Raw genomic sequence first — 15,432 nt, 5'->3', positions numbered from 1 at the left:
TACATCCAAAAAAGCCTCTAAGGCTTCAGATATCATCCTAGCATATACATTTGACAGAGCTGCATTTGCTCTAGGAGGGCTAGACTTCTTTTTCCTGGAAATGTCCTGTTCTCTGCCCACCACGGCCCTCCCATTCCACACTCCGGGACTTCTGTAGACCACCCAGCCCCTCACCACTCACACACCAGCCCAGCAGCTCCAATGGCTGTCAGGAGAATTGCCTGTTATCAGGCTTATGTGAGATTAAATTTAGTCATTATCTTGGAAGACAATTATCCCATGTTGACAAAGTCCCTCAGAGTTCACTGTAGAGAACTTTAATTTCCACATTCAAATGAGATTTGAATTTGATCAGGCATCAATTAAACACTGTGCATTACACAGTGACCTAACTTCTGAAGAAGACACACTACCTGCTCTGGGCTTGTTCAGCTCTAAGGTTTTATTTCCTCCTAAAACTCTAGTCTGAGGTTATAGGGCAGACTTGGAAATAATGGGCAATACATTTACAGTAATACACATGGGTTTGATTGCTGCTTTTAAGAAGAGCCATAACATTCTAAATTACAGGCTAACTTTCCTGGGTCAGCTCAGTCTCAATGAGGATAATACCATGTGGCAGTTAAGAGCAACCAGACAGACCTGAATCCAAATCTCATGCCATTACTTTTAGCCATGTCAAATCAGGCAAGTTAATTAACCTCTCCATGTTCAGTTTCCTCATCTACAACATAGGAAATAACAATGAGATGATGATTATAAAAGGCATAGCACAATGCCTGATATAGAAGAAGCACTCAATAAATGACAGCTGCCACTTTCAGTACCCCTCTTAGGATATTAATCATTTTCTACATTCAATTATTTATTTATTCAATCATCAAATGTATGTTGAGTACCTACTAACCCACTGGGGAAGATAGTAGGGATAGAAAAATAAAAATATGTGGCCTCAAAGAGCTTATAATTTTGAGGTGAGACATACTTCTCATCAAGCTTATGAGACTGTATACACAGTGTTATGAGCATATTGGAGAAGGAGCTTTCAAATTTGACTGAGGAAATCAAGGAAAGCTTTATAGAAGAGGTTGCTCTTAAACTCACATTTGAAGGGTAAGCATGTAGTAAGGACACAAATGCAGGAAGGCCATTCCCTTCAGAGGAAATAGCTTGTGCTGAGTCTCAGGGGCTTGATAGAGCACAGCTCACCCAGGTAACTCTAAGCTGGTCCATCATGCCTGGTGAGGAGAGGTGAAAGCAAAGGTAACGGAGCAAACAAGAGCTGGATGATAAAGGACCACTGTAGACTCTCAGTAAGGAAGAAATTACTTTAGCAGTTTTGCACATTGAGGACAAGGCCCAGCTCTTATTCATTTGTACCCAGCACAGAGACATGCTGTGGTGGTTAATTTTATGTATCAACTTGAAAGGGCCACAACATGCCCAGATATCTGGTTAGGTATTATTTCTGAGTGTGTCTGTGAGGGTATCTCCAGAATAGATTAGCATTTTAATTCGTGGACTGAGTAAAGCCTCCCCAAAGTGGGGAGGCATCAACCAACCCACTGAGAGCCCAAGTAGAACATAAAGGCAGAAGAACATTGCATTCACTCTCTCTGCCTAAATGCATGAGCTGAGACATCAGTCTTTGCAGACTGGGACTTACACCATCAGGCGATCTCAGACCTTTAGACTCAGACTAGAATTTATACCATTGGCTTTCCTGGGCATCCAGCTTGCAGACAGCAGATCATGCGACTTCTCAGCCTCCATAATCATATATGTATCTGTATCTATTTTGATATCTATCTATTGCACCTATTAGTTCTGTTTCTCTAGAGAAGATTACCTGCACATAGCAGATGCTCAATAAATGTTACTCGAAACACAAATTAATGAATAGATCATCCCAGGATTACTGTCTCACTTTCAGGAATTGGATCAGATTTCGAGGGGGGGGGATTAAAAGGGGGAAAATGGAAGTTGCCACAGAAATCTGGTCCTAAACCTCTGTATTTTCCCCAGGGAAAGCCAAGACCTCACATGTTAGATCCTAGGACATACCTGAGCATACTTTTCAAGCTATGGACTATCATACAATCAGTTTATACTCAGGTGACATTGCTCTCTGAACATCAGCATTTCCACCCCCAAAATGGGGAGCACTTACTGTAGGGTAAGTCAGTATCTTTGGTAACAAAACAAAACAAAACAAAACAGGGGCTTCCCTGGTGACGCAGTGGTTGAGAGTCCGCCCGCCGATGCAGAGGACACGGGTTCGTGCCACGGTCTGGGAAGATCCCACATGCCGCGGAGCGGCTGGGCCCGTGAGCCATGGCCGCTGAGCCTGCGCGTCCGGAGCCTGTGCTCCGCAACGGGAGAGGCCACAACAGTGAGAGGCCCGCGTACCGCAAACAAAACAAAACAAAACAAACCCAAGCACCTTTCAAAACAAAGGATTTACATGTATGGTTCAGGAATTCAGATGAGCCAGAGCCAGTCCTCTAGTGTGCAAGCACATCTGAAGTGGGAGCAAAAGAAGGGCTGGGCTGGTGGGGCAGGGAATAGAGGAGATCCCCGAGGGAGGAAGACGGTGTCTTCCGGGTTCCTCTGGGGAAAGAAAACCAGAAGGGACCCAGGCGCTTGTCCTCATCCACTAAGCACTGCGTTTCTTCATTAACCATTTTGCTCTGCATTCGTCATGCACGTCCCTATGGGCAGAAATACTACCTAAATAGATGTTCTGTACTTTGCTTATTGTTGGCACCCAAATAAATATTGAATAATAATGAAAATTGTACCTATATAAGTACCATCCGTTTAGCTACACATGCCACAGAGAAGAGGCCTTATGAGCTGCCAGTTTTGGGGATTCACCCACTTACTCCTTGGCTATTCAAGATTACACAGTAAATACAGTAAACCAGAAGGCATAAACGATGTGTTTTCCATATTCATTGGTTTTGGTAGGCACTGACTGAAAAGTAACTTTAGGATCTGGGTAAAAGGGCAGGGTAAGGTGGCTGGTTCTAAGAATTCAAGGGAGCAGAACCCTGTTAATTATGAGGAGAGGAGACCAACAATGCTTTGCTCAGTGGAGTGTCCCATGAAGGGTTTGTCAAGATCACTTTCCCAGAGAAAGAGTGACTTCGATGCTGTTTCCTTTGATTTTGTGTTCTAAGTTCTTCTGTGGAGAGGATTCTAAATAGAAATTAACTTCCAAGGGAAAAGTAGCAGCATTCGGTAACCAATTTTTTTTTAACTTCATTTATAGTCTGTCCTTTCTCTGACCTTCAGCATGTATTAGAAGGAGAGAGCAACGGACAGAAGAAATGCATTTTGAAAGCTGGAGAGTCCTTCGTTGTTCACTTGAAAGAGTTAAGTCTGATTCTCCCAGGCCTAACACATCTTCCTGCCTGTGCTCGATAAAACAACCAGGCTGCTTCTTCCCGTGAAATAACCATACTTGCCACTCAATGAGACTCCTTTTTCCTTCAGAAGGTCTCCCTGGCAATGTTAGCATGCATGTGAACTCTTATTCTCACGTGTTGGTCAAGACGGCGCTTGTTAATTAGATTCCACGGTGGCTTGGGCGAGTGGTCAAAATCACCTTGCATTTGTCTCACTAATAACTTCACACTTGGAGTCAGCCTTCCTGCAAGTCACAGCTGCCCAGAGAGGCTGATCTGGGAAGAACCAGAAAAATCCCACAACCCTTGCCCAAAGATATCTGCACCAACCAGGAGCTACAGGGCTAGAAATGTTGACATTTTCAACTTGTTTTTTGCAGAGGTAGCATAACCTTTTCAAAGAGTTCTGTATTTTCCATTTGGCAAACATACGTTAAGCATCCTTCAAGCATGCACAGGCATTACGAGAGACTCTGCAGTACGACAGCCTACACTATACAGAGTCCACATGGAAGATGGATAAGTATCAATAACCATGTCTAGGATGAAAAGTATAAGTGTCTTAAGAGAGTTTCGGGTAAAATGCTTTTGGGAACTCAAAAGAGGAAGTTATTGATCACTTTTGACTCAGAGGATCATTTGACATTTGAGCTGTGCCTTAAAGGGTGGGTATGGTTTGCACCTAACTGTAAGGCATTCTAGAGGCGCTGAAATTTGTGAGCTTTTTTCCTGTCTTTTTAACAGTGAATATCCTAAAATAAATAAGTGATTTTGTCTTTCAGATAAATTTTCTCTGTGGCAAGAGAAGTCTGGGATCAGCAAGTGTTTCATCAAGCACCACACCAATCACTTCAAAGGAAAGGGCACCAAAACAGCTGGACTGGTGAACTTCCTAGATTCACATTTTTACCTGTACCAGGCAAAACTTTGATATAAGTGATAGAAACTGATATTTTCCAGTAACTCCTTTGGGGGATATATGATCCCATAGTAGCAGGGGGGCCAAAGCCCTGTCAATGGCTGGGTATGGGGGCTTGGGGAAGGACTGCCCTCAGTCTGGAAGTATATGTAGGAAAGGTGGGCTAGCTATGGTCAATCCAAAGTCAGCAGGTGCGATGTCACAGAAAATGTGGGGCACAAGGTCAATTCTAGCAGTTCCTTGAGATACTGAGACTATGCCTTTTTGTAAAAATCTTTTTTTTTTTTTTTACTTCTAGTTGTGATAAAATATACATAACATAAAATTCGCCATCTTAACCATTTAAAAAAAATTTATTGGAGTATAGTTGCTTTACAGTGTTGTGTTTATTTCTGCTGTACAGCAAAGTGAATCAGCTAAATGGGTTAAGCTCATTCACATTGTTGTACAACCAATCTCCACAACTTCATTCACCTTGTGAAACTGAAACTTTACACCCATTAAACAACTCTGCATTTCCCCCTCCCCGCAGCGCCTGGCAACCACCATTCTATTTTCTCTCTCTAAATTTGACTACTCTAAGTACCTCATATAAGTGGAATCAAACAGTATTTGCCCTTTATGTGACTGGCTTTTTTCACTTAGTTAATACCCTCAAGTTTCATCCATGCTGTGGCATATGTCAGAATTTCCTTCCTCTTTAAGGCTGAGTAATATTCCATTGTATGTACCTACCACATTTTGTTTATCCTTTCATTCGTTGATAGGCACTTGGGTTGCTCCCACTTTTTGGCTGCAATGAATGTGGTCACATAGGTATCTCTTCAAGACCCTGCTTTCAGTTCTTTGGGGTACATATATCCAGAAGGGATATATATATATATTCCAGAAGAATATATATATATATATATATATATATATATATATATATATATATATTCCAGAAGAATATATATATATATATATTCTTTGGGGTACATATATCCAGAAGGGAAATTATTGGATCACAAAGTGATTCTACTTTTAATTTTTTGAGGAACGACCATACTGTTTCCCGCAGAACTGTACCATTTGACATTGCCACCAACAGTGTACAAGCGTTCCAATTTCTCTACATCTTGCCAACTCTTGCTATTTTCTGGTTTTTTGAAAGTAACCATCCTGATGGGTATGAGGTGGCACAGAGACTTATAATATTGTGCCCAGCGGATGAACCTGCCTCTGCAGGGAGGGAGCCATTAGACAGGAGAACTGGTGCAGCTTCAGTCTTAAAATAGCGATGCCCCTCAGCAAGCCTGCAAAATAAGGCAAAAGAGAGGCTGCCAGGGAAGGGTTGCCTGCCAGCCTGCCTGATCAGGCCCACTTTGAAACTCCTGAGATATGCATGAGCCATCCGCCATCTGAAGCTATTGTCCTGTAACTCAATGGAACAGTTTCAACAGGAAAGGCCTGCGTTTGGCAGCATTGTGAAAGGGGAACATATTGCTCAAAGAAGCAGTGTTAGGAGGTGAAGGTGAAATGCCCAACCCCTCCTCCGAGGCTTGATGTACAAGCACAGGGCAGTGCCACAGGCATTGCCAAAGGAATCCCAACCAATGGGGGGCAGTGTGAGAGGCTGAAGGTGTAGCTGGTTCTATCCTGAGCTTAAAACAATCTATAGGTCCTAGAACTGCAATTTTTTTAGTGATACCAGATAATATAATTAGCCCACCATATTATACTATGAACTCTTGGAGGGAGGAGGGTACTGAATATTTTTTTTAGAACACGGGCATGAATGTTTTTGAAGGGGAAGAACTGGATTTGAACTGCTTTTCTGGCCCATTTAGAGAAATCCCCAGGATTCTGAGTCAAAGCTTCAACCACAGAAATGTGAATCCTTTGAATGTAGATGGGCCCCTTTTTTGCTGGCACCTCTACCCCTGAGATGACACTAAAATTTCCTCCAAATGTCACTGCTCTTAAATAGGCCATCATCTCTCAGCCAGCTTGAACTCTGTCCACCCATGGCCAAAGTGTCCAGATGCTGGGCTCCGTCAGTGTAATCTGAAAACACAAGCATCCAGGCAGTTCTTACCCTGGTTCATAATGATATTTTGGGATACAATCTGCTGTTTAAAACAGCTGTTGTTGATTTACTTGGGACACATGCTGATTTTACGTCAAACAGAATGTCACGCAAACTTCTCAAGGAGTCCTAGCGAAAAGAAAGAAGAGCATTTATAAACATTTGCCTACATTTGAATCCCCTGTATAAAAATTTTCAGACATTCTGGGAAATAATGTGCCTATCTGACTTCAGATTTCCTATTTCATCATGCATGCTCTTATGCTTATGTGAACCAAAGAGGAAAGGAAAATATATCTTCTGACAGTGAAGCACTAGTTACACTGAGGAAGCCTCTAATAAATACTGAAATAATAATGAAAAACATTATGACAATTCTTTATTTTCAGGGAGGGACCTTACCTCCCCAAGTCTTCTCTTTTCTGTTCAACCTTCCTTTAGTCCCCTAATCTCAACCACTTTTCATCATCTTTTTCTTTCCAAAATGAAACCAAATTTATTTGGTTTAACAAAGACTTCTTTCTTTGTAGGTTTATTGAGCACAAATAACACAGACTGTGATCAATTTGAGGATATAAATAGAATGGATCTTTTAGCTTCCTGTCAGAAAGACTGCCAGATGTGGGCGCTTAATAAATTCCTAAATAATCAATTAGGTTGAATGAAGAGTTGGTTAGTGCTCCAGAAGGCATCATCTGAGGGACTTCCTGAGTGGAAGTTTGTCTCTGCCTTACCACTCTGCCCTCTCTCCTGCAGATAACTATCTACTCCTATGGCTCAGCCCTGTACTCAACCCCTCACCTTGCCATTGGCTATCAATAGCCTTCCACCTTCCAGCTACTGGGCCTCTTTGCTCTGTCTTTAGGTATCATATTGGTCTGTGCACAAGGCTATCAGTTCTGCTTTCTTCAATGTGCTGGAACCATCCCTGTCCTGGATTACTCTTTTTCCAGTTCACTCTCCTCCATTCTCAAGTTTAATTGGTTCAAACCACAGTCCTCATACTGACACATCTGTGTTTCAGGAAGGTGGCCAAAAAAGAAGAACCGGGTTTTTTATAGTTTCACCAAAAAGCCAATTCCAAAGCACATCCAAGTGGTCAATTTCCCTTATGATCTATGATACACTGACATATCTAGGACTCCTTAGGGAGAAAAAAAAAACACAGAAGTTATAAAGAATCAGTCACGAAACAAACACTGCTACTCAAATTCACTATGATAATAAAGGATAGCATATTGGAGCTATCCAATACAGCAGGCACCTTCTGATTCCACAAAGAAGACCTGGTCTACTTATGGATCAAAAATTCAACATAACAAAGCAATTTTGAAAAATTTAAAAGGTGTGGTGAATTAATCAGAGGTAAAAAAATCACTATGTAGCATGTCTTAATCTATTCAAGCTGTTATAACAAAATATCCCAGACAGGGTAGTTTATAAACAACAGAAATTTATTTCTCACAGTTCTGGAGGCTGGGAAGACCAAGACTGAGGTGCTGGCATGGTCACATTCTGGTGAAAGCCCTCTTCCTGGTACATACCCAGCACCTTCTAGTTATGTCCTCATATGGCAGAAGGGGTGAGGGAGTTCCATGGGATCTCTTTTGTAAGAACACTAATCCCCCAATATAAATCAGTACAATTATTATGGAGAACAGTATGGAGGTTCCTTAAAAAACTAAAAATAGAGCTACCATAGGATCCAGCAATCCCACTCCTGGGCATATATCCGGAGAAAACCATACATGCACCCTAGTGTTCACTGCAGCACTATTTACAACAGCAAAGACATAGAAGCAAACTAAATGTCCATCGACAGAGGAATGGATAAAGAAGATGTGGCACATATATACAATGGAATATTACTCAGCCTTAAAAAAGAATGAAATAATGCCATTTGCAGCAATATGGATGGACCTAGAGATTATCATACTAAGTGAAGTAAATCAGAAAGAGAAAGACAAATATCATATGATATCACTTATATATGGAATCTAAAGAAAAATGATAAGATGAACATTTACAAAACAGAAACAGACTCACAGACTTTGAAAACAAACTTATGGTTACCAAAGGGGAAAGGTAGGGGGAGAGATAAATTAGGAGTTTGGGATTAACATATACACACTACTATATATAAAATAGATAATCAACAAGGACCTACTGTATAGCACAGGGAACTCTACTCAATATTCTGTAATAACCTATATGGAAAAAGAATCTGAAAAAGAATGGATATATATGTATGAATAACTGAATCACTTTGCTGTACACCTGAAACTAATACAATGTTGTAAATCAACTATACTCCGATATAAAAAAATGTTTTAAAAAGAACACTAATCCCATTTATGAGGACTCCACCCTCATGACCTAAGCACCTCCCAAAGTCCCCACCTACTAATACCATCACCTTTGGGGTTTGGAATATTAACATCTGAATTTGAGGGGAACACAAACATTCAGACCATAGCACAGCACCCATATAGGCTAGGCTTATCCTAGATACTGAAGATCCAATAGTAAACTTTAAAAGTCCCTGCCTATTGAGAATTTACATTTATTTGGGAAGACAGAGAAAAGCAAGTAAAGACAGTAACTGAAAGATGTACCTTTAAATACTAATAAATGCTCTGAAGAAAATATAATCAGGTTGAGGGATTGTAGTAAAACAGCAGTGGGGGCAAGGACTGTTTTAGGTTGGATGGGTGGGGAAAGAGTCTTTGTGCAAACTCTTTCAAAGATCTGGAAGAGGGCTTCCCTGGTCACGCAGTGGTTGAGAATCCGCCTGCTAATGCAGGGGACATGGGTTCGAGCCCTGGTCCAGGAGGATCCCACATGCCTCGGAGCAACTAAGCCCGTGCGCCACAACTACTGAGCCTGTGCTCTAGAGCCCGCGAGCCACAACTACTGAGCCCGTGAGCCACAACTACTGAAGCCTGCGCGCCTGGAGCCCGTGCTCCGCAACAAGAGAAGCCACTGTAATGAGAAGCCCGCGCACGGCAACAAAGAGTAACCCCCGCTCGCCACAACTACAGAAAGCTCGCGCGCGGCAATGAAGACCTAATGCGGCCAAAAATAAATAAATAAATTTATTTTAAAAATAAATAATAAAGATCTGGAAAAGACTCTTCAGACAGAGGAAAGAGTAATTGCAATAATCCTGAGGAGGAAATAAGCCTGGTGTGTTCATGGGACCTAAGAAAGCTCACATGACCAGAACAGAATATGTAATAGGGACAGAAATTGAAAATTAGATTAGAGAAATAGGAAGAAGGCAAAGTATATGGGCCTTGTTGGCCATGATAAAAATTTTGATTTTATCATAGGTATGATAGGAACATACTGGAGGATTTTGAATGAGAAGTGGCAGAATCTGACTTAGGTTTTAAAAATACAATTGAGGCTGCTGTGTGGAGATTGGATTTGGGTCAGTCTCAACCAGAAGCAAAAAGATTCATAAGGAGGCTTTTGCACTAGTCCAAATGACTGTTTATGGTGATGCAATAGGATAGTAGTTTTGAAATTGAGGAATAGTTAGATTTGAGGTGTAATTTGAAGAATAGACAGGATTTTCTGAAAGATAAGATCTAGAATATGAAGTCAACAAAAGACTAAAAGGTGGCTCCTATAGTTTTGACCTGAACAACTGAGTAGATTTATTGTACATGCTAAGTTTGATAAATTTATTGGACATTGGAGATTCCAACAAGGCACCATGCTGTGAATTTGGAGTTCAGATGAGGGGATGAGGCTGAAGGCAGAGGATACACATAATACTTAAAGACATGAAACTAGATGCCTAGTTTCTTAGATGGAATCATCTAGGAATATAAGAAGACAGAGATCTGAGACATGAGCCCCAGTGTACCCCAAATAGTGGTCAGAAAGAAGAGGTGGAGCCAGCAGAGAAGGCTGACAAGTAGTTGAGGATACAGAATGAATATCAGAAAACTGGGATGGCTTAGAAGCCAAGAGAAGAGTGTTTCAAAAATAAGAAGTGAAAATTTGTGTCAAATGATGCTGAGAGTTCCCCAAAGATGAGAACTGTAAGGTGGTTACTAGAGTTGGCAATAGGGAAGGGACTGGGGACTTGACCAGGAGTGGTGAGGACAAAACACAAGGGAATGAATTAAGAAGAGATTCAAAGACGAGCAAGTAGAAGCAGAGTATAGACAACTGTATTGGAGTTTCTGTCATCAAGAAACAGTGAAAACAGTTTGAGCAGTGAAAATAGGATGTAGGTGAAGGAAGACATGGGACTTGGGGTCAAGTTTTCTCTCCTTGTTGTTTATTTTAAGATAGGAAGTATTAAGAGTATTTGTATACCTATGGGAACAATCCAGTAGAGAGGAGAAAATTGATTATATGTGCTATGGACTGACTGTGTCTCCCCAAAAGTCATGTGTTGAAGTCCTATTCCCCAATGTGATGGTATTGAATATTGGAGGTGGACCCTTTGAGAGGTGATTAAATTATAAGGGCAGAGCCCTCATGAATGAGATTAGTGCCCTTATAATAAGAGACACAAGAGAAATAATGTCTCTCCACCATGTGAGATACAGCAAGAAGGCATCTATCTGCAAACCAGAAGTGCTCTCACCAAGAAATGAGGCTGCCATCATCTTGATCTTGGACTTCCAGCTTCCAGACTGTGAGAAACAAATTTCTGTTGTTTAAGCCACCCAGTCTACGGTACTTTTCTTATAACAACCCAAACTAAGACAATACAGGACGGAAAATGAAGAATTGCTGGGGTTTAATTAAAAGAGGATAAGCTCCAGTTCCTAAATGAATAGAGTCATTGGCTTTGATAGGACAAATGCTTTCTAATCTAAGTGTTTTTTTTCCAGAATAAATATACTAATTGCTTCCATTTTTTCCTCCTTTCATATGGGCTACATATGAAACATAGGTATTATTTATTTCCCATTTCACCAGGAAAATGAGACAATATAGTTAAGCAACTTTGTCTGAAGTCAAACACCTAATATCAGTATCAGAGCAGGACTCATACTCTGAGCTTCTGAGGCCCCATTCCTGGGGGGGTCTCCCTACTTCTCCACACAGCACATGTGTAGGTGACATACAATGGAAATGCCACTCTCAGGGGAATGAGTCAAAGCCACCGGTTTAGTAACTTGTGGAAATTAAGTAAGGCAAACTTTTGACAAATTCATTCAAAACGAATGTTTTCAACTTTGAGCTGTACCTGTCTTCCCCAGTCAGCCTAGCCCAGAGACTCAGTACTGACAGATGGTCATTACGACTTACCAACAGAGCACTACTATTCCTTCTCTTCTGCCAGTCCTTCCAGATGCATTTCTTCCCAAATGGCAGACTTATCAAGGATATAGTGTATTCTGCTAGCAAGTAGCCAAGTGATGGACCAGAAACATATTAGACAGCAGAGCAAAGATGGTCTGGAATTATCAGTTTGCTGGGTCTAATGCTCAAATGCATAAGTAACAGCTGACAATAGTTCTGGGTTGGGCACAGTCCTGAAATGGTCAGATCAAGGCATCATCTATAGCACTTAAACCAGGGCATTTGCGATTCTTCTCCCCTTAATTAGGAAGTTGGAAGCTTTCTATCTTAAACAGCTTTTTCTTTTCCCTTTTTTTTTTTCCATCTCTACCACTACCTAACTTGCCCTTTAAAAATATGCTCAGTTTCTTCCAAGGATAAAACCAGAGTGAGAGATAAAGAGGATATGAATCTGAAAGGTAGTCTTTGCTGTTTTGCTACATCTGCTTGAAATTCCACAGCTGGCACTGAATCCTAGAGATTACTGGATGACTAATGAGTCACACAGTTCCCAGTCTTAAATGTGCTTGTGAAAATGTTTAGGGATTTGACCACAACTTTTCAGCATCAAGAATGAGAGGTGTGAGAGCTCTCAGACATCAGCTAGCTCACCTCTTGCCAGGTCTGGATTTTTCCCTTCTGGATGAGATTCTAGCAGATGCTTTAGCTAGTCTCGTTTTATTTATTTTTTAATTATTATTATTATTTTTTGCAGTACGCGGGCCTCTCACTGTTGTGGCCTCTCCCATCGCGGAGCACAGGCTCCGGACGCACAGGCTCAGCAGCCATGGCTCACGGGCCCAGCCGCTCCGCGGCGTGTGGGATCCTCCCGGACCGGGGCACGAACCCGTGTCCCCTGCATCGGCAGGCGGACTCTCAACCACTGAGCCACCAGGGAAGCCCTAGTCTTGTTTTAAATATCTTAAATGATGGCACTCCTTCCCCTTTCCACTGAAAGGCTATTTCACAGTCCAGTGGATCTTATCACCAGACTGTGTTTTCCAGAAAGTTGCCTGAAATTCATTTTTTGTTAATTTCTTAACATAACTCACATTGGCAACTCACCTGTGAGTAGCCTCTCTCCCTCGATGGCAATTAAGCGAGTAAATCTACAACGGAGAGATCATCAGCCAATCACTTCCCACTACTCCTTTTTCCTGTTGGATACACCCAGCATGCTGAGAAGCTTTGGGCACTGAACACCCAGTGGTGTTCTGTGGCTTTTACTCTGTCTCTTCAATTATCACCTCATCACTCTTAGCCACTGCATGGAATGTACCCATCTACCAGGCTTGGCAGGGGATTCAGTCATTAACACAACGCCGTTTATTCACACTGATTCCCTCCCTGGCCCTGACCCCACAAGGATTCTTAACAAATTCTACTGACAGTGATTGCAGGGTGGGGACAGTCAGCAGAAGGTACCCACTGCAAAGGTGGTCAAGGTAGAAGACTTCTCCCACCTCCCTCAAGTGGCTCCCTGTTTCCCACTGCCACAGTGTCCTTGTCCATTCTCATGACAGGTCCTCTGGACTCAAATTCACTGATGCTTTTCCTTCCACTCATCCTCCTCAGTCTAGTCACTACATCTGGCCATCTTTCCAAATTTTCCCATTTCTCTGAACCCATTTCTCTTTCTTCTTCCACCTTACAACTCTTATCTCTGAAATACATTAATCACTTTCATCTTTCTCTCAGGTGATAGACAACCCTGTGGGCTATATAAGACAGACAGTATTTCTTTCAACTTTTCACATATTGGGAAACTGAGATATCATGGTCAAGTGACTTGTCTGAAGTCAAGCAGCTATTATCAGTATAAGAGAAGGACTCCTACCCTGAGCCTCTGCAGCCCCATCCATGGCTCTCCCTGCTTTTCCCCACAGCACGTTCCATTGTGTGTTCATGAGACACAATGGAAGCAGTCTTTGCTATCTACTACCCTGTTTTCCTAGGAGGTACTTCATATCTAAATATACTTATTTTAATGCCATAAAGAATCAACCTTCTAACTTTCCTTTTGGGAAAAGGAAATGCCCAGAATTGGGTATTCTGGATCTGGTTTTAAATGGTTAAAAACAAAGGAGCAGTTTCTTCCAAAGTTATTTCTTTTTCTTTTTGCACTTAGGCTAAATGTGTTTCACTATCTAGAAATGCTTCAGTACCTTATATGATGACTGAAAAGTAATTTAATAGAATTTACATTTTGAATCCAAGAAAATCCCATTAGGCTAAGGATTTATAAAGACAATTTTATTTTGCTCAGTTCTTGCTTGAACTAAACACCCAACTTGCCACAATCAAACAAAAAGCTTTTGTCTTCCTAAACTGATGTCACGTGAGTTGCTCTGTTCTGCTTTAGAATTCACAGGACTAGAGTGAAAAAAAAAGAAACAAAACCAAAGCAAAACCAGCAGTAACTGGAAAGCTAACAGGATCAGGAGGATGTGACTAACATAACCTGCATACTGCTTACTAAATTGCTTTGAATTTCCACACAATATGATCTACCGGTCTACTTCAGTTTCCACACTGCACTTTAAGAGTTTTTGCTTCACTACTCTGGTTTAATTTCTAAAAAAACACAGGATTTCAAAGTTATGGCCAACTGCTTATCCCAGGCAAATTAAGTTAAGCCCCTGGCATGCAACTAAAAGTTTGTTTCACCTAATTGAGCAGCTAATGGGTATGGATGAATTTGAGGTACAGATAAAAATATTGTTTTCAAAGAGCCTTTCTGATTAGCATGCTCTGAAATGGGCAAAGAAAAATATTTATGCAGCCATTTTTATAAGCACGTTCAAATCCATTCGTTAAGCTCCAGGGAAGATTTTGAAGGACTCTGTCCTGTCTTTACATGAAGTGATCTACTTATTTCTGAAAGAGGACTAAAATCCTTCACCAAAGACATTCTGACATTAGGCTGAATCAACACCCAGCCAGTAGAAAATGTGCTTTTCCCATTACCAGTTTGTGTCTTCACTCGAGGAATGAGTGTGTCTCCATTCCGCTGAAACTCTATTGTTTCATCTGATAAATGGCCTCATCTAATAAATGGCTATAGTGCTACTGTGCCACTAAAGCAGCTCTTAGTGGGATAGAGGAGCAAAGAAACAAATAGCTGGGGAGGATTCTCTGAAATATTAACATTCTGGAACTTGTTGCATTAATTCCCTAGCATTTTGCTGTGTTTGTTTTATAGTATTGAATGTCAGGGCAGATGGCTGTTTCTCCCTATGAATCTCCTTCTTCAATATTGTCTTTTTAAAATAAGCTTTTGTTAACAACAAAACCATATATGTATTATTTTCTACATCTAGAAAAGACATGCAAAAAGACACCATGCTTCTAGAATTCACATGCCATTTTAAAGTCAGTTAACAAAACCTTAGAGACACTATTTTAAATGACAGCTATCACTGTGACAAATTTGCCTCAAATTCTATTATTCCTGTACATCTACAACCTTCTGAGGGTCTTGTGTTTGTCTGTTTGTTCACTGTAGTTCTGGTTTTCTGTTCAGCTCTCCTGCTCATTTATAATGAAAGAACAGAGGAAATACTCTGGGGTGGAGAGTAGGATACAAAAGGCACACGGATTATGTCCCAGCAGCTACATTCCCTGAAAACTAAAGTCAGGTTGTCGTGGGGATAATTCTCTAGCAAATGCTTGACTTGATGGCCTTCCATGCGTTTACTTCATTTGGTCCATAGGTGAACCTGTCA

This window comes from Stenella coeruleoalba, assembly GCF_951394435.1.
Source record: "Stenella coeruleoalba genome assembly, chromosome: 3".
Lineage (NCBI taxonomy): Eukaryota > Metazoa > Chordata > Mammalia > Artiodactyla > Delphinidae > Stenella > Stenella coeruleoalba.
Note: the sequence above shows the minus strand (reverse complement) of the source record.